We start from the raw sequence: 18,584 nt of genomic DNA, 5'->3' as shown, positions 1-18,584 counted from the left end.
TACGATTGATTTCAGCCCTGTTTGAATTATTTGTGTGAATCAGTTTGCTTTGCAAAAAGATGGGGCAGCTATCAACCTGGGTATTTATTTTCTTTTACAATTAAATTTGTATCAAATACTAGCCAGGGAATTTTAGTCTTCCTTTAACGGGAAGTTACACTAAGTTCTACTTTGGCCTTTTCCTCCCGAATCATAGACTGCAATCAATACAATCACAAATCTTGGTTCAGCCTGCAAAAAATAATGGCAATTATATCTCTACATTTCAGCAATGAAATAATTGCTTTCTTATTCTGTGATCCTCAGCTTAATAATGGCCTATAGGACCTGTAATTTCTCTCTGCAAGTCCTTTAAAGGCTGAAGGAAATAATCCAGATCAATTTCAAAAGTTCTGCAATGCCTCCATAACTGAAATCACAGAATACAATCATAGAATCGTTAGGGTTGGAAAGGACCTTAACATCATCTAGTTCCAACCCCCACTGCCGTGGGCAGGGACACCTTATGCTAAATCATATCACCCAAGGCCTCGTCCAACCTGGCCTTGAACACTGCCAGGGGTGGAGCATTCACAACCTCCTTGGGCAACCTATTCCAGTGCTTCACCACTCCAACAGGAAAGAATTTCCTTCTTATATCCAATCTAAACTTCCCTTGTTGAAGTTTTAATCCATTACCCCTTGTCCTGTCACTACAGTCCCTAATGAAGAGTCCCTCTCCAGCATCCCTATAGGCCTCCTTCAGATACTGGAAGGCTGCTATGAGGTCTCCACGCAGCCTTCTCTTCTCCAGGCTGAACAGCCCCAACTTTCTCAGCCTGTCTTCATACAGGAGGTGCTCCAGCCCCCTGATCATCCTCATGGCCCTCCTCTGGACTTGTTCCAACAGTTCCATGTCTTTTTATGTTGAGGACACCAGAACTGCACACAATACTCCAGGTGAGGTCTCACGAGAGCAGAGTAGAGGGGCAGGATCACCTCCTTAGACCTGCTGGTCATGCTCCTCTTGATGCAGCCCAGGATAAGGTTGGCTTTCTGGGCTGCAAGCACACACTGAAGCCGGCTCATGTTCATTTTCTCATCAACCAACACCCCCAAGTCCTTCTCCACAGGGCTGCTTTGAAACGTTCCTCTGCCCAACCTGTAGCTGTGCCTGGGATTGCTCCGACCCAGGTGTAGGACCCTGCACTTGGCATGGTTAAACTTCATGAGGTTGGCATCAGCCCACCTCACAAGCGTGTCAAGGTCCCTCTGGATGGCATTCCTTCCCTCCAGCGTATCAACCGAACCACACAGCTTGGTGTCATCGGCAAACTTGCTGAGGGCGCACTCAATCCCACTGTCCATGTCACCAACAAAGATGTTGAACAAGACTGGTCCCAACACCGATCCCTGAGGGACACCACTCGTTACTGGTCTCCAGCCGGACTTCAAGCCATTGACCACAACTCTTTGCATGCGGCCATCCAGCCAGTTCTTTATCCACCGAGTGGTCCATGCATCAAATTGATGTCTCTCCAATTTAGAGACAGGGATGTCGTGTGGGACAGTGTCAAATGCTTTGCACAAGTCCAGGTAGATGACATCAACTGCTCTACCCCTGTCCATCAGTTCTGTAGCCCCATCATAGAAGGCCACCAACTTGGTCAGGCAGGATTTCCCCTTAGTGAAGCCATGCTGGCTGTCACCAAGCACCTTGTTGTTTTTCATGTGCCTTAGCATGCCTTCCAGGAGAATCTCCAAGATTTTGCCAGGCGCAGAGGTGAGACTGACTGGTCTGTAATTCCCCAGGTCATCCATTTTCCCCTTCCTGAAAATGGGGGTTATATTTCCCTTTTTCCAGTTGTTGGGAACTTCACCTGACTGCCACGATTTCTCAAATATGATGGCCAGCAGCTTCGCAAGTTCATTCACCAGCTCCTTCAGGACCCATGGATGGATCTCATCAGGACCCATGGACTTGTGCACGTTCAGATTTTTAAGATGGTCTCAAACCTGATCCTCTCCTACAGTGGGCACAAGGTCTTCATTCTCACAGTCCCTGCATCTGCCTTCCAAGACTTGGGTGGTTTGGTCAGAGCCTTTGCCAGTGAAGACCGAGGCAAAGAAGTCATTCAGAACCTCAGCCTTCTCCAAATCCTGTGTAGCCAGTTGTCCTGATATCTTCCTGAGGGGGCCTACATTCTCCCTAGTCTGTTTTTTATTTGCTATTTACTGTAGAATCCCTTCCTGTTATCTTTAATACCTCTAGCTACGTTTAATTCTATCTGAGCCTTAGCTTTCCTAACCTGGTCCCTAGCTTCTTGGACAACATCCCTGTACTCTTCCCATGCCACCTGTCCTTGCTTCCACTTATTATAAGCCTCTTTTTTCAATTGAAATGCTGCTTTCAATATTATATTAAGACAAATATTTTTCAGATGTATGCTGTTGTGTACTTCAAGGTAGTAACTCATCTTCTTTAACAGGAGTTGCCACAGATTTATTACAATTTACCTTAAGAAAGTGTTCTTTGTGCAGCAGCTGAGGAGTGCTGTGTGTATGCATTGTGTTTGTGTGTGTGTAAAACAGGTCTTCTGTATTTCTCTAACAACTGTTGATGAAGGGAAGAATTAAGGGAACAATTAAAACAGACAGGAACTAGTTCCATTGGGTTGCTCTTCAAGAGGTAGACAGAGCCATTGTCGGTCCAAACTCATTTATTGTGGTAGCCAAGACAAATATCACAGCTGTTATCTAACATTTGAAATGTCAGGCCAAATAAATGATAGATTAGTAAGGCCATGAACAAAATATTAGAGAAAAATTGAAATATAACGATGCCAGAGCCTTATCCAGGTTGCAGAAAATGAAGTTGAAATGGAAATAGCAGGAAAGTTTAACATAGATTCCCCAAGCAGGAGAAAAAAATTTCATCCTGCTCTTTAACATATCAGTGTTTTATCAGTTCTTTGATGGTGAATGTAATGCTACCTAGACTGTTATCTTCAAACAGTTTGAGCTTTCATTTGTTACCTGTACTGTAACTTGTATTTTGGGAATAACCCATGAAACAACAATGTGCTATGCACCACTATATGCACTGATAACAATATTTAGCATGTGTATGTTTTCCTTCCTTTTTGTGGATATGCTAAAGTTAAACCAGTACTTTCTGCATGAACTGCTATAATACTCAAAGCAAAAGTACAATACATTCTCAAGCTTAAGTGTGCTGATAGAAAATCTAGCATTGCATAGTTCATTTATCAGAATATGTCACCTGGTGGGTGGTGTAAATACAGAAGGAATTGTGACAAAGGCCCTTGTCACAGAGTCAGAGTCACATCTGACTCAACACATTACATTTTGAAATGCAGGAAGTACACAGTAATGAGTCACCCTATGTAAAGTGTAATAGAAAGGATACCACCAGAAAAAAATTATTACCATAAAAAATAAAATATAAAAAAAATAAACAAAGGGCCTTATTATACTGTGATTTTGAGTTAGGATTCTTGACACTTTGCAATGCATGATGTAATAATGACTAAGGAAAAACAAGCAGAAAAAATGTAACAAAAATCAAAAGGTAGTGGCCAGGTAATATCCAGATGCAGGGGATGGAAGATGTGCAGCTGGCAAGGATGGAAGGGACATGCCCATGAGTCAGCCCCTATGCTTTACTCTCCCTGGAAGAAGAAGCACAGGCTGGACAGCAGACATGACCAGGCTGGCTCCCAGCACCTGCTGTCTTTACAGGAAAAATACTATTGGTCACCCTGGCAAAAATTCAAGACTCCAAGACAACCACACAGTTGTCTGAAAGATTAAAGCTTTATACAGCCTTACATGGTATGAACATGTCCAGTCTCTCCAGATCACATACAGGAAACAGCTCAAGTAGGCTAACGTATGGCATAGGCTCACACTTTTTCCTTCAAGTGCTATGGAGGTCAGTCTAAATCAGCATCTTAGCACTGCCTTACAAATGAAATACATTTGCTGAGCATAGCTGGGTATAAAGCACAATAAAGTCTATGCGTAATTCATAGCATGGACCTACCTTAGCTCAAAATGCATGATGCTACACCCTTTTTGGTGCTATCTTTCTGTACCTGAAGCCAGTTATTTTTCAGTTACACCTAAAGCAATGATGAGAACAAGTGTAATTCATCTTATTCTTTCAGTAGTGCTAACCCTGCATGAAGGAGGAAGCACCTTCTTCTTGGTACTGCAATAGTCAGAAGTATACAACATTGTTTGGAAACCCTGAAGAAATCTGACATATACTGATCCCCTTCCCTGTTGATTCAGACTCCTCCATTGGATTCCCTTGTGCCTTTACCAGACCTACCAACAGGCTAAACTTGTCCAGAAACATCTACTGAAATACTCCCAAAACATGGAAAACATTTCTATTGCAATTCTCCGCATCTCTTTTATGCATCCTAACAATAAACAGACAAATAAATAAATAGCCTCGAAAGGAAAGTTCTCTTTTGTCATGACACTTACAGGCACAGCACTGGACAAGACATCTCTTTATTTTAAGATGACATCCTTAAAGGTACTGCCACCTCAGCTTCTATTGCATCATCAGTTTAGCAGCTTTCTTCACAGTTAGAATTAGCATTAGAGGCCTCAGCTTAAATGAGCACGTGCTTTAAGTCTCACTGAGTGCTGGAGGATTTATACGCATACTTGCAGTTAAACAGATGCTTATGTCTTTCTACAGTGCCACTTCCATCACTTCTGTAAGCATGTATGTCTTCATCAGAAAAAAATAGGTTTCCTTTCAATAGAGAGGATTTGAAGTTGCTCTTCAAGTTTATACACCAACATCAATTTCTAGCACAAGTTGTTTTATGAAGAGTGACTGGTAAAAGCATCATACGTCACAATTTAGTGGGAGGGGACAGAAAGAGTAAGCAAGTAATTGGGAATATGTGATTTTACAGATTTACAAGCCACTGTGACAGGGAAATGAGACCAAAGTTGAAAACTCCCTGTCAGCATCTCCACCTCTTATGAACTGGAGCAGATTGAATGTAAGTTTATCAGCCATTCTCAGCTGATTTAGGAAGGCAGAGAAGGAGATGCATCTTTCAGATGAGAGACCATGGATCACTTTTATCTTGGTAAGTCAGAACAGAAAATTCTAACTTCATCACAAGTTCATAACCAAGTTCAATTCTGAACCCCTGATTAAAATCAGTGCAGGAGGCACTGAACAACCTCCAGCTTGGTCCTGATTACTTTTGCATATTCTGACCTTGAATGCATAAAACCCATGCAGTATCACTGGTTTATGCTATAATTCATTTACCTGTCTTTTAACCGGACTATTGTCCCAAGATTATGTGTAATACTGTCTGGTACCATATTGGAAAGCATCTATATGAAAGTATTTCTATAGATACACCAACTAAGATTTGCCGGTTATCACAAAATTCTTTTGGCTGAATATTATAGGACTCCTCTGTGCCATCTTCACTCTCAGAAGGCTCAATGCCTCTCTTCTGTTTTGGGGCCGTACTCAACACTTTTGCCATTAGTCACTTCATGTGTGTGAGTGAAAATCAGCTTGTGTGTGAGCTCTGCCTGGCATGTGCCACAGATTACTAGTACTTCAGGCAGGATATGTTTTGTGAGCTACCCTGAACAGCAGCTCAGCCCCACACAGCCACTGATTGCTCCCCCCACCACAGTGGGACTGGAGAAAGAATAGGAAGAAAAAACCAAGAAAACTCAGGGGTTGAGATAAAAGTAGCTTAATAAGTGAAGGAAAGAAGAAAAAGAAAGAAAACAACAAAACAAAAAACCACACAAGCCATGCAAAGGCAGTTACCCATCTCCCACAGGAGACTGATATCCAGCTAGTCTCCACGCAATGACTACCTTCAGAAAAACCCAAACCTCCTCTCCATTGTTATTGCTGATCATGACATTATATGGCATGGGATACTCCTTTGGTCAGTTTGTCCTGTTTATGTCCTCTTCCAACCCCTTATGCTCCTCCAGACTACTTGCTGGGAAGGGAGAATAGGGAACAGAGAAAGCCCCAGTGCTGTACAAGCACTACTTCATAAGAGCCACAATGCTGGTCTGTCATCAGCACTGCTTTAGTTAGAAATCCAAAACACAGCACCATCCAGATGAAAATTAACTCCATCCTAATCAGACTCAGTATGATACATTTACCTTAATATCTGTGCTTCCCATATTTAATTCTTAGCAAGTATGGGACTTGACCCTGCAGTCAAATCATGCGGAGCAAAGCTGCACTGGCTTCAAGGAAAATGCAACAGAACAACTTCTTCTTGCAGATCAGATCCCTGGGGTGTGAACATCATATCAATAACATTTCCTGCTTCCTTAACCAGCTTTTACAGGCATGGCACTTCCCTCTGAAAATGATTTTTCCCCCAGCTAAACACAGAAAATATTTTGAGTATTTGATATTGGAAATTATGGTTATTACAGTTTTTCCCATGTTTCCAGCTTTTTCTTACAAAGGAATGCAACTCTTCCATGAAACATGAAAGCCAGTGGGTTAGAAACAACCAAGTAGAGTGCTATTAGCAGTCCTCATCCCTCTTGACAGATATCTTGTCAAGGTGGCTGCAGCTTAAAAGGCTGCCTTGCAAGTTACCACCATTGACGAGTGAAAGACAACAAAGACAGGCCAAGGACTGATGGGATTCAGTGGTGCTGCCTCACTCCACACTGTGCTCTCAACACAATGTGGGGAACTTCCCTACCTGTTCCATGCTCCCTCTTTCCATGGGCTTTACAGTGTAAACATCTGATCCACAAAAACTTCAATTGCATTAGCTCATGGGTTTTAAACACACACACAAAGTGTTGATATTTACTGGACTTATACTAAAACACTATTGTGGGTTAACCCCACTAGCCAGCTAAGTACCACACAGCCCTTTGCTCACTTCTCCTCCACCAACCCCACCGGTATGGCGAAAAATGAAAAGAGAGTAAAACCAAGAAAACTCATGGGTCAAGATAAAAACATTTTAATAGGTGAAGTGGAAGAAGAAATAAAGAAAGCAAAACAAAGCAAGTGATGCAAAGACAATCACTAGCCACCTCCCACGCTAGACCGAAGCCCCGCCAATTTCCAAGCAAAAGATAGATAACCTTCCTAAACCCCCTTTCCCTCCATTTTATTGCTGAACATGATATATATGGCATAAAGAATCTCTTTGGTAAGTCTGGGTTATTTGCCTGGTTGTGTCCCCTCCAAACCTCTTGTGGACCCCAATCTATTCACTGTAGGGGTCGAGTGGGCAGAGAAGGCTTCGATGCTGTGCAAACACTGTTCAACAGTAGCTAAAATGGTGTGTTACCAGCACCACCAGAGCTGCTACAGAGAAAATTATCTCAGTCCCAGCCAGGCCCAATTCAAATACTTTGCATCAGCAACTGCCCACTGGCAGATGACCCTAACTCTGCCTTACCTGGCAAATGCATGAGTCCTTCCAGTCTGCCCCTCGGCAGTCCCATGCTTTCCACTGTTATCATATGTTACATTTTCAAAACAAAGACAAATGGCTCTTGGCTCTCCACGTAGTGACTGTAAGACAAATTGCTTTCGCAATGAACAGATGTATATTGCTTGAAACTAATTTTTCTAACATGACCTGGTCCTGCTTTCCTGGACAGGATCTTCTGTTTCTAATGGAAACTTTCACATCTTAATAAAACAGTAAAATTAGATTGATTTCCTGTCTTCAGTTCACTTACATAGCTATGACAAAGAGGTTTAACTTGTCCAGTTACGTTCTACCGAAACCTTCTCTCTAAGTAATTTGCACTTGATGCAAACTATTTCACTCTCACTGAAACAGTAACCTCAGTGAGGGTGACAGTGGGACAATCTCCTTTGAAGTCACTGGAGTTGCAGTTGCTCACATCAGGGAGGCTGAGTGAAAACCCTAATGCTGACTGGAATTTATAAAGCTTCAGTAGCTCTGGGCAACAGGATAGCTCAGGGTCTTGGGTTGCTATCTGTCTATTTATAAAGTGACAGTTGCCATGGTATCTGAGCACCACTGGCAAGGCAGCTTGTTGCTGCAGGCCTAGAAACAGCACCCAGCCTAGCTGAGCTTTTAAAAGTACTACCACACCAGGGCTGTTCAACAGCATGTATGCACTGGCCCAAATATAAAATGAGTTAATTTGAAGTTGGGTTCTCTGGAAGCTGTGATTTTGAGCTTCACAAACCTGCCAAAAGCCAAGAAGACCAGCTCCTTGTTTGCTGGGAAGTCCTGTTGCAAAAGAAAGATGTTACCTGGACTGCCAGCCATGTTAAAGAATGATCAGACCACTGCTGCTCTCTTTTGGGATAACTCACAGCAGTATACATTCAGGTGCATGATATAAACACCGTCACAGCACTGTACCCCTCTGGAGTTGTAGGCACATTATAATTTTCTGAAGAAGCTCTGAACAGGCTCAGGCAAGACCTGGAAAGCAGAGTGCTCACACCTGACAAGCCAGCTGCACCCTAGTTATGGACAGTTACCTAGAGTACCTTCTGACAAGAACTCAGCTGCCTACGTACAAACTGAACATACATGAGTCCACCACACAGGAGGCCTGCACACAGGAGGCTGAACAGCTGGAGAGTAACTCATCAGAATAGGTGCTGGAGGTGCTGGTGTACAATGAGTTGACCAACAGCTAGCAACGTGCCTTTGTGGAAAAAAAGGCCAGCTGTACCTTTGGTTGCATTAGGAAAAGCACTGCCAACAGGCCAAGGGATGTGACCCTCACCCCCTGCTCAGCACTGGCGATACATATGCAGATGCTGGGTCCAGGTCTAGGCCACTACAAACATCCTGGATTGAGTTGAATGACAGGCCACAAATGTGATGAAGGGTCTGGAGCACCTTTCATAGAAAGCAGATTCTGAGACAGCTGGGACTGTTCTCCCAAGAGAAGAGAAGGTTTGGGGGAGATGGAAGGGTGGTGATGGGGTAGTGTCTTAAAAAAGTGCATAAATACCCAGTGGGAGAGAATAAAGAAGATGGGAGTCAGACTTCTCAGTAATATGCAGCAAAGGGAGAAGAGGCAGTGTGCACAAACCAAAGTAAAAGACATTCTTTCTAACAACAAGGAAAAAAAAAATACTGTGAGGGTAATAAAACACTGGAACAGGTTGTCCAGAGATGATGTGTGGTCTCCATCCCTGGAGATATCCAAATCCAACCAGGCACAGCCCTGAGCAACCTGCTGTACCTGACTCTACTAGGAGTGCCATCAGCCTCAGTGACTGTGGCCCCTGTCACCCTCATGGATTGCACTTAGTTTCTAGGTGCCTAAACTCTTCCACATTAAGAGACGTGGAAGAGTTAGCTATTCTGTTCTGACTGCCAACCTGCAAAACAAGGACAATGCTTGTTTATTTTATAAAAATTACAGGGAAAGGGCAAAAATGTCAGTTAATATCATATTTATCCCAATCTTTGAGTGAAATTTTGCTACAGAACAAAATTAGCATTATGGTTGAACATTTGCAAAAGCTAATGAAATATCTGTTTGACATACGAAACAAGTCGTAGCACACCTTTTTACTGTGTCACATGATCAGAGAGACACTGTGCATGAAGCAAATTCTCATTTTTCAACATTACAAGAAAAACAACCTCTTGCAAATCTGAAGACTTGTGGAATAAATCATAGCAGTAGAGGTGAAGAACTTCTAGGGAAGGAAAAATGGCTGGGTTTCAGTTAAATTTAGCTAACATGTTTCAATTAACCCAACCTAAAGAACATATTTTGCCTATTGAAAGTTTGCATTAGCACATTTTATTTCATTTTCACTGGACAAACTAATGTTCAGAGAAAGCACAAGTCGGGCACTTGTATCTCTTCTTTTTTCAAAAACCTTAGACATCATGTGTAACAACTCTGAGGCAGCATCTACAAGGACTGCTTTTCTTTGTTGAAGTAGCACTTCAGGATGATGCATGCCCAATTTTCAGCACCTGCAGACTTGCCAGAATTTTACCTTAGAGCTAGTTTATACATGCACTTTCCTCTAGGCACCACCCAATCTGTCATAAACAATGGAAACAAGATGAAAGTCTGACTGTTTTCATCTATACAGTTTGCCAGCTCAATTTAAATCACTCTGCAGGGTGACACACCCAGTGAAAATGGGAACATCTGAGTTCTGGTCAGCTTTGAATTTGCTCACAGAGCTTCTCAAGAAATGGCTTCTCAGCCCAAGTATCTTCCTGGTGCCTGAAGAAGATGAGACGTTTTAAAGATTTGTCAGCATCTGTGAATGAATCACTTACAGAAACATTAATGTAACTGGAACTCTAAAACTCATGGTTTAGCTAACCAAATACATGTAGCTGCAAGCAAGTCTGAAGATATTATTTCTGTTGAGTCGTGGCATAGAAACCCCATTTTAATAAGTAGTTTTTGCCTCATTAGATTGCTTCTTTGGAAATAAGAAATTTGCTTTAACTATGCTGTTTTGAATTGCTGGGGGGAAAAAAATCTATCAGCCACAAGGTGCCCTGCTGCTGAACTCAGCCAAAAAAACTGTTAATAACTCCAGCAGATGTTTCTGCTTTTTAGGCAACAGGACTTTCTTTCTCCCACTGCTCTCTTTTTTAAAAGCAGACACAAATAAGACTGAATTCCAGCATCCTCTATAGCTACTGCTAAAGCAAAACCTAATGTTAGCCAGTCAGTGGGGATAAAGCTTCAGTGCACAGTCAGTGCAAGAGCAAAAATTGGTCTCAGTACATTTACTCTGGTGAGCACTGATATTGTAGCCAAAAAAAAATTTCCTTGTGAGTAAGATTGTAAGATTAGACCCATATTTCCATGACGAACAGTCTGCACTTTTAAAAAAGTTGACCATTAAGCCAGCCTTCATTATTAAGGCATTGTCTATTGTTGAGCACATGGTCACTCATTCAAGAACTTTCTCACAAAAGAGAATGGGCCCTGTTAGATTCTCAGCACAATACCGCTTCCTTTCTTTTATTTCCAGATGGCTTTTCATGCTCAGGCCTTCACGGTTCTGCAGTGTTGAGAATATGTTTTATAAACACTACATCTCTGTGCTGTACTTGTGCAAACCTTGACACAGAAGTGCTCAGACACCTAGTATCCCCACCTTCATACTGTTGAGTACCTGAAATCTTAAACTAAATGTCTGTTCTATGTTTTTTTCTAATGAGAAGGAGAAATGATGAAAGAAAGATTTTGTTTCCTTCTTCTTGGAAGAAGGAAATAGACATTCCTCTGTTAACATTCTTAAATCAAGGAAATAAAGGTGTCAACATACTAATGGAAAAAATGTATTGCACACTTCATATCCATAAAGAAGGAAGCATTGTCTGTATGTTTCAGAAGGGCAAAATGGAAGACTGATCCCTGACTCGATATGCATTCTGCTCATATTTAAAAAATAACAATGGTCTGGCCTCAGCAGCACACCATCATTTACCAACTGCACTACTCAGACACAAAAGTGCTCATTTTATAATATCCTGTCAGAAGTTAAGAATTGTAAGAGTATTTCGGATTTCATACTCATTTTCAAACCTGATTTCCAGACTAAAGTCCATGAATCTGTCAGAAAAGATGCTAACCCACAGAGGTCTACCTCTGGTGGCTGAAACTGTGGGAGTCGTAGTCTCAATCTTATAAAATGACTGTTGACTTTTCTTCCAAGATTTCTGCTGAGCAACTTGTATTCAGATGGTGCCCAACGTCATTAGTACTCAGTCTTGTGCAAACTGGTGTTTGCTGTAGTCACACCAAGTTAAATTCCCAATCCTAAACCTTTAAAAAGAAAAGAAAAAAAAAAGTGCACAGCTATAAAAACTTCCTTTTACTGTGCAATGGCATGTGTATCAGAAAAAGCTAAATGACATGGTGGATCAAAACCCCCTTCATTCACAATGCTTAGGAAAATGTGATGGGAAAAATCCTAAGAAATTACTGACATTAGGGAAAAACAGCATAGAACACATTCTGATTATATTTGGAGTAGTTCTGTCTGAAAGACAAACCCCATTTTTTTTTTCTAAAAAAATCTTCAAGTTCTGAGAAACACACAGCACAACATCTTGTAATTTCTTTTACAAGACTGCAATTCCAACTTTTAAAAAAAAAATGGAATTACAGTTTCTGAACAAAATGTGAACCTGTTATGGGCAAATCACACCAGCTGTGAAGCATTACAGTTATTTACATTAGGGAACTACTTACAAATCATTGTGGGAAAACAGCAGTGGCATCATTTTATCACTACGCTACCTTTCACCACTTCAGTGATACACAGCATATGCTGGACCACCAAAACTCTAAAGCAGTCTGAGCAGGTAACTTCTACCTGCAACCAAACCTGTTATACAATGAAGAAACCAGGAATAAAAGGGGCTTGTAGCTCAGCTATGAATATTTAATAAATAAGCCCAGTTCTTGGAGGGTTCAAAACACTGTATGAGCATCTGCATTATATTAGAAACATCTTTGACTTTTTGCCTGCATTTAAAGCATACCTCGCTGATTTTATTATTTAAGACCATAATGGTGAAGATTAAAAATAGACATGTTTTGGCACTTTTTATACGCTCCAAATATTTCCAGTGTTTGCAGCATGTTACCTAAGAATATCTGAACTATGGGAAGCCTTAGAAATGGCTACATGACTGCATTGAATCATAGCAAGACTGGCATACATCCCTACATCATGTTACATTACTCCAGTTCCTAAGATAGTATAGCACCTAGGCAACTTAAAAGAATATTGTATTTTTATTCAAGCTATATAGCTTATAGCTATATTCAAGCTTTTTACGTCAGCCTGATTAACAATAGAGAAAGAAACAAGCAGCTCTTCTAAAACTTTATCAAGAAATCATGGGCATTTTCCCCAGCAATTTCCCATGCTTTATGTGACTTCGGTTTGTAAGCACGAAGAACATTCTTGTTTGGGGAGAGGTTCATGTCTTTCCTGTCAATTCTATGAGCTAAAAGATGGGTCTGAAGCACCAATTTCTTTACTCTTATTAGAGAATTTGTGAGAAAATATTGTACAAGCAGATAAATGAAAGGAGAATACTATGAACAACTAGACTGCCTTTCGGACAATAGCAGACATTGTTGGCAGAAAAATATTTGTTTGGATGTTGCCAAATTCCTTTTTTTCTAATAGGTCAAATATAATTGTAGCCTCAGAGTACAACGTTTCGATACATTTCTGGTATATATACTTCACATTCATCAGCTGTCATTCTTCAATGCAGAATGCAGAGCAGAAACGTTTTTGTTAGGGATTTCAGAGTCTCTTTACCGCGTACAATGCAAAGAACTTATCTTCATGTATTCTGAAATTTGCAATAAATCAATCTGCCATAGACTACAGCAAATACCACTATAATGTCAGTACTACCATGTCGCCTGCTCTCATTCATGTCAAAGGTTTCCTAACAGCTCCTTACACATACTCATTATTCCTTGCTGCAATCTCCGTACAGGGAATCTTTGGAAATGAGTAGCATGTAAAATGAATGTTAAAAAGAGACTGAAGAGTGTTTCTCAAAGCATTTGTCTAAAACCAGACCATTTGAGAACTAAGGCCCTGAATTATGGCCCTGCATCATCTTCTTAAGCATCTTCTTAAGCATCCCTTTATATTATGGGTGAAACTGCAGACTCAGCTTTGAAAGATTAATATTTTTATTTGGAATCAGCTGAGGAGGAATCTAGTTTGGGCAAATTTGGTGTACAACGGGCTTGATCTCCAAGACATCAGCTATGAGGACTGCAAGATAGGACAGGATGACCTACAAACAGGGTAGCAAAGAGGTGTGCTACATATGATCATCCCATGAGATGTTCACCCAGCAAAATGGAGAATGCTCTCTTGGCAATGAATTGACTTTTTGTTTAAGACATGATAAAGCCAACCAAGCTTGAAGGGAAGGAAGCCTTACAATCACATCCTGGATTCTACCCGTATTCCCTAGTGAGCATACAACAAAGCACAGATCACTCTTCCAAGGAGGATCACTGTGAGGAGACCCTTCATCAGTGGACCAGTAAAGATGTCTTGGCAAGAAGATGACTGGCTGCACATATGTCTCACTGGAGTTTACACTAACAGCTTAGTGCAAATTTTTTGTCCCTAATGGCTGTACTTGGATGAATTCTTAGACAAGTTATACCAGGAATATATGGAGCATAACAGCTCCAGCTGCTGTAAAGGAGAATAAAATTTATTTCTTCTGAGGAAATCTAAGTTCACTGGTGAAAAGCAAGGCACAATTATATTTATTTTTCCAAAATAACACCATTAAGATATTTTATAAGCTTACTACAACAAGACATCTCATGTTCTAAAATTCCTTCAACTTCAGAACTGACTTACAAAACTCTACAGGTACTTCCTAAATTTATACATAAATATTTGCTGAATAACATTATTTTACTTCCATTTCAGGGAATCATACAAATCTGTTCACTCCATTAATGACTTTTCTTAACAGGTATCTACCCCTACTGAAGCTTTTTCCAATTTAGAAGGAAAGAATGACTTCATCAGCAATAGTAAACATTGGTGTCTATACAGTATATGGAGACTAATATGCTACATATTCAAATGAGTTTTTAAAAAGCTCAGTCAGCTGAGTTCTCTAATCATACACCTGCTCCATTTAGGCTCCAAGGTGGAAATCTGTAAACACCTCAAGTGTTACATACTGCAGGTAACTGTACTGAAATCACAAGGACTGTGCTGTGTGAGTAGTGGTTCTACATGGGCTCAAGTCTGAGGGCATCATGACTGCTTCCACTTGCAAATCTGAGTGCTTGGTGCAGTCTAGGATAAGAGAATTCAAACTGCAACACAAATATCTGGAAATGACATCTGGAATTTCAAATATCTTTTAAATGTAAGCTGCTGACTTCAGATGACAGTTTTGTTTCTTGGGGTAGGGGTAGGTCCATAATTTTAATATGCAGAACCTGTTTTAGTTAAGTCTAATACTGTCACTAGTTGAAAGTCTAATTGTCTTTGCTTTTTTTTTGTGGGAGGTTATTTTTCAACCATGACAAAAGTTTGTCAGCTTCAAGTTGAAGACAAGCTCCTTTAAATTCACACAAAAAAATTTGCAGCAAAACCTACCGCACTTTCTAATGCAACGGTCAGAAAATCAACATCGCACATGTTGTTGCTAGATTGGGCCTCCATGTATCTTCACACGAGGAATAGAGACAATGCCTCCTTTTTCTCAGTTCAGCGCAACTTAGACACAGCACTCCTCCAAATCAGGCTGCTATACAAATAATGGACAAAGAATTCCAGAGCCTTATTTTAGAGAATATTGTCCTGTTTAGTGAAAGGCAGTAACTGAAATATTTTTTTTTAATACTGAATTATATTAGCCATTCCTGTATCTAGACACATGAAACTGGCTGTTGGCTCTGCCTTAGTTTTACGGCTGTAGGTCAACTTACAAAAAAAATTTTGCTGGTCTATATGGTTTGAAAATGAAAGAATGTGGAATGGAGTCATTTATAACCAAGTGTCGTGGTTTAAACTCAGTCAGGTAACTCGTTCACTCACTCCCCCTTCTTTTCTTCCCCCTACTCCCAGAGGGACGGAGAGAAGAATCGAAAAGAATGCAACTCCCACGGGTTGAGATAAGAACAGTTTAGTAACTAAGGTATAACACAAATCACTACTGCTACTACCAATAACAACAATGATAAAGGAAATAACAAAGGAAGAGAATACATCACCTCACCACCAGCCAACCGATAACTCGCCCCCCCAGCCCGACCAAGCACCGACCCACACCTCCTCCAACCCCGCAGTCTCCCAGCCCTTCCGGCTAACTCTCAGTTACATCCTGGGCATGACGTGCTGTGGTATGGAATACCTCTTTGGTCAGTTTGGGTCAGGTGTCCTGTCTCTGCTTCCTCCCAGTTTCCCCTCCTCCCTGGCAGAGCATGAGGCTCACAAAGTCCTTGGCCAAACCAAAACATCATTGTTATCAGCTCTGTTCCCGAGCCAAAAGTCAAAACACTGCACTGCACCAGCTACCAAGGAGAAAAATGACTGCTACTGCTGAACCCAGGACACTAAGTAATTCATTAGAGTTAACGAATTAACTTTTAGCTTAAAGAATATTTGGAAGCAGATGAGGGGTTCTTCATATGTTATTAAAACATATAGATTAAATACTACTTTCAGAATAAATAGTCTAGTGAAATAACTAAAAACTCCTTTCACCAAACATAACATTTATTTTCATCTATTTTGACTTGGTAATAGATTCCAACACATAAACATTTTCAAAAGGAAAATATTTCAGGAATGTCAGGTTTTTATGGGTTTGTTGGATTATACTTCTTTTTTTCAAGAATGTTTTCTAAAGGGTATTTGATTTGAAATTATTTTTTTCCTAAAAGAAAAGTTCATTGATAGCCACCTAGCTTTAGAGAAACTTTGCTTTAGAAGCAAACTTGGAAATATATAGAACATTACAAGAAAATAGATCTTAAATAGAAGGAAGTTTGTTACTATAGGCTTTCCCCTGAAACATGAGATTTAAAGCTTTCCCACTTCATTAGATCTGTGCATGTTGCTCTTCAGATGGATCTGCAGCTGAGTGTGCCACCAGTAAAAGTCACTGCTGGAGCTGCTATGATAAACAAGCCAGTCTCCTGGAAAGATTTTATTAATTTTGTGCTCTTGGCTGAGTACGAGGCATTACAAGTGTTAAAGGAGAGCAATCATTAAGATCACAGTTGAGACATGATTAATTATCCCATCTCTTGTTACCTCTGCTTGTCTGTCACCTTTCCCCCTGATCAGTTTCTATTATTTCCCCAGCACTCTGTGGACCACATTCTCATTGGTGACATCAGTGATGCTGAGATCAGAAACTGGCTCCTTGCCTCTATTTTTCCCTTGCCTTCCCTCTAATTTGCCTTTCCCTGTGCTTCTTTTCAAAGACTCTTCGCTGCAGCTCCCAGTGCTTTGCAGGTATCCTTGACTACAGCTCACATTCCCCAATCTCTGGCCAGCTGGAGCAGCTCCCTGGTATGATATAATCCAGATCAAAGGTGAGAGGGGCAATAAGCAAATGAAACACTCGTTGGCACACAACAGAAGTGACTCGGCCACTTTTTGATCCCCTCTTTTCAGACTTAATTTTGGCCAAAAAATAGTTGTGGGTGGTGCATCTTGAAGACAGTGGCTTGTGAGTTATGGTGAGCCATACCAATTTAAAACAGAAAATGGCTCTTCTGGAACCAGATGTAGTCACATATTTACCCAATCAGCAATCCAGCTGCAAGGCAAAACCAGCAAAGCCTGATGCTGCAGCGAATTTGTAATGTGCCTTTTAGAGATGGTACCAAAAATGGTCTAGGATCAGATGGACACCAGAATTTCTATTGGATTGGAAAGAAAAATGCAGAGTATCTTAACAAACCTTTACAACATTAATTGCATAATTGTAACTCTAGCATGAGGTTTGTACTCCATTTATATAAAACCCATCTGGAGCAGGTCCTAGGCACAAACAAAGCTGCTATGTGCGCAGTGATTTGAGCATGTTTACAAAGCTTGTATTTGAAATCAAAGTACATCCTCCTACAAACATTTCCACTCCATGAAGTTATTCAGCGAGATGTTACAAGGAGAAATTACTATTTATTTTCACCATCTATTCTTGGCAGACTTGTTTTTTAAAGAATTTTTTACTAAATGGAAACAAAATTTAAACCCACAAGTTTTTAAAAAACCTACCTGTTGTAATTCTTGCTGACAATGGTTGTTTCACAGAATGCCTTCAAAATATCCCTGTTCTTCTGATCAAGTAATGAATGCAGTTTATTGAGCTGAAAGGGGAAACTCATCACATCAATAAAGATTCAACATTTCTACCAGTTATATCACTAGATAAAGAGTTGTCCTCTTGTGCTGATTGTATTGCTGCCACCAGTTTGTTCTTTCTTTTAGGGAAATTGCATGCTGCCTTTGTGCCTTTCAAAGTGGGGACTGTCTGTATTGCAAAAATTTGGGTGCTTGGCCAGATTACATTTGCAACACAAGAGGAATATTCTCCACAGTATACTTGCAGACATAACGAAACACTGGGGGAGAAAATTCTTCACTGTGGTATGCTGAGCCAGCAATTCTACCATCATGTGTCAACACAGCTCCATATGCCAGGAGTACATAATAAGAAGGCCAGTGTTAGGGATCTGAACAGGAGTATTGGTACAATTTACTAACTCAGTTTAGCATCCAATGCAAATTAATGCCGCTTTCTTTAACCCAAGGTACGAAAGAAATAAAAGTGGGTTTTCTCAGGAAGAGAAAAATGTGGTAGCTATGTGCAGTATAGTTCCAGAATGCTTTGGCAGCAATTCACTTGCTGTTACTTAAGTTAAAAATGACAGAATTTCTAAAGAGGGTTAAAGCCACATCACACGTGTGCTTTCTGAAACAAAGCAGGAAAGGTTCTACCCATGACATTTCAAGTCCCAGCTGCACTGACATCTTTGCCAGTTCTTGAAATCAGTGCCTTGTTTTT

The 18,584-nt window shown here is 40.6% G+C and overlaps 1 long non-coding RNA gene across 1 annotated transcript in view; it reads right to left on the bottom strand.

Moving 5' to 3' along the window:
- LOC130597506 (uncharacterized) overlaps window positions 1–18,584 on the bottom strand; it is a 79,937-nt gene that overhangs the window by 48,855 nt on the left and 12,498 nt on the right. The gene's annotated exons all lie outside the window — the stretch shown is intronic.

The sequence above is a fragment of the Pezoporus wallicus genome, unplaced genomic scaffold, assembly GCF_028554395.1.
Source record: "Pezoporus wallicus isolate ANWC-B61680 ecotype Strahan unplaced genomic scaffold, APGP_CSIRO_Pwel_v1 contig_7506, whole genome shotgun sequence".
Classification (NCBI taxonomy): Eukaryota; Metazoa; Chordata; class Aves; order Psittaciformes; family Psittacidae; genus Pezoporus; species Pezoporus wallicus.
The sequence above is the reverse complement of the archived record's forward strand: the minus strand, read 5'-3'. Positions and strand labels throughout refer to the sequence as shown.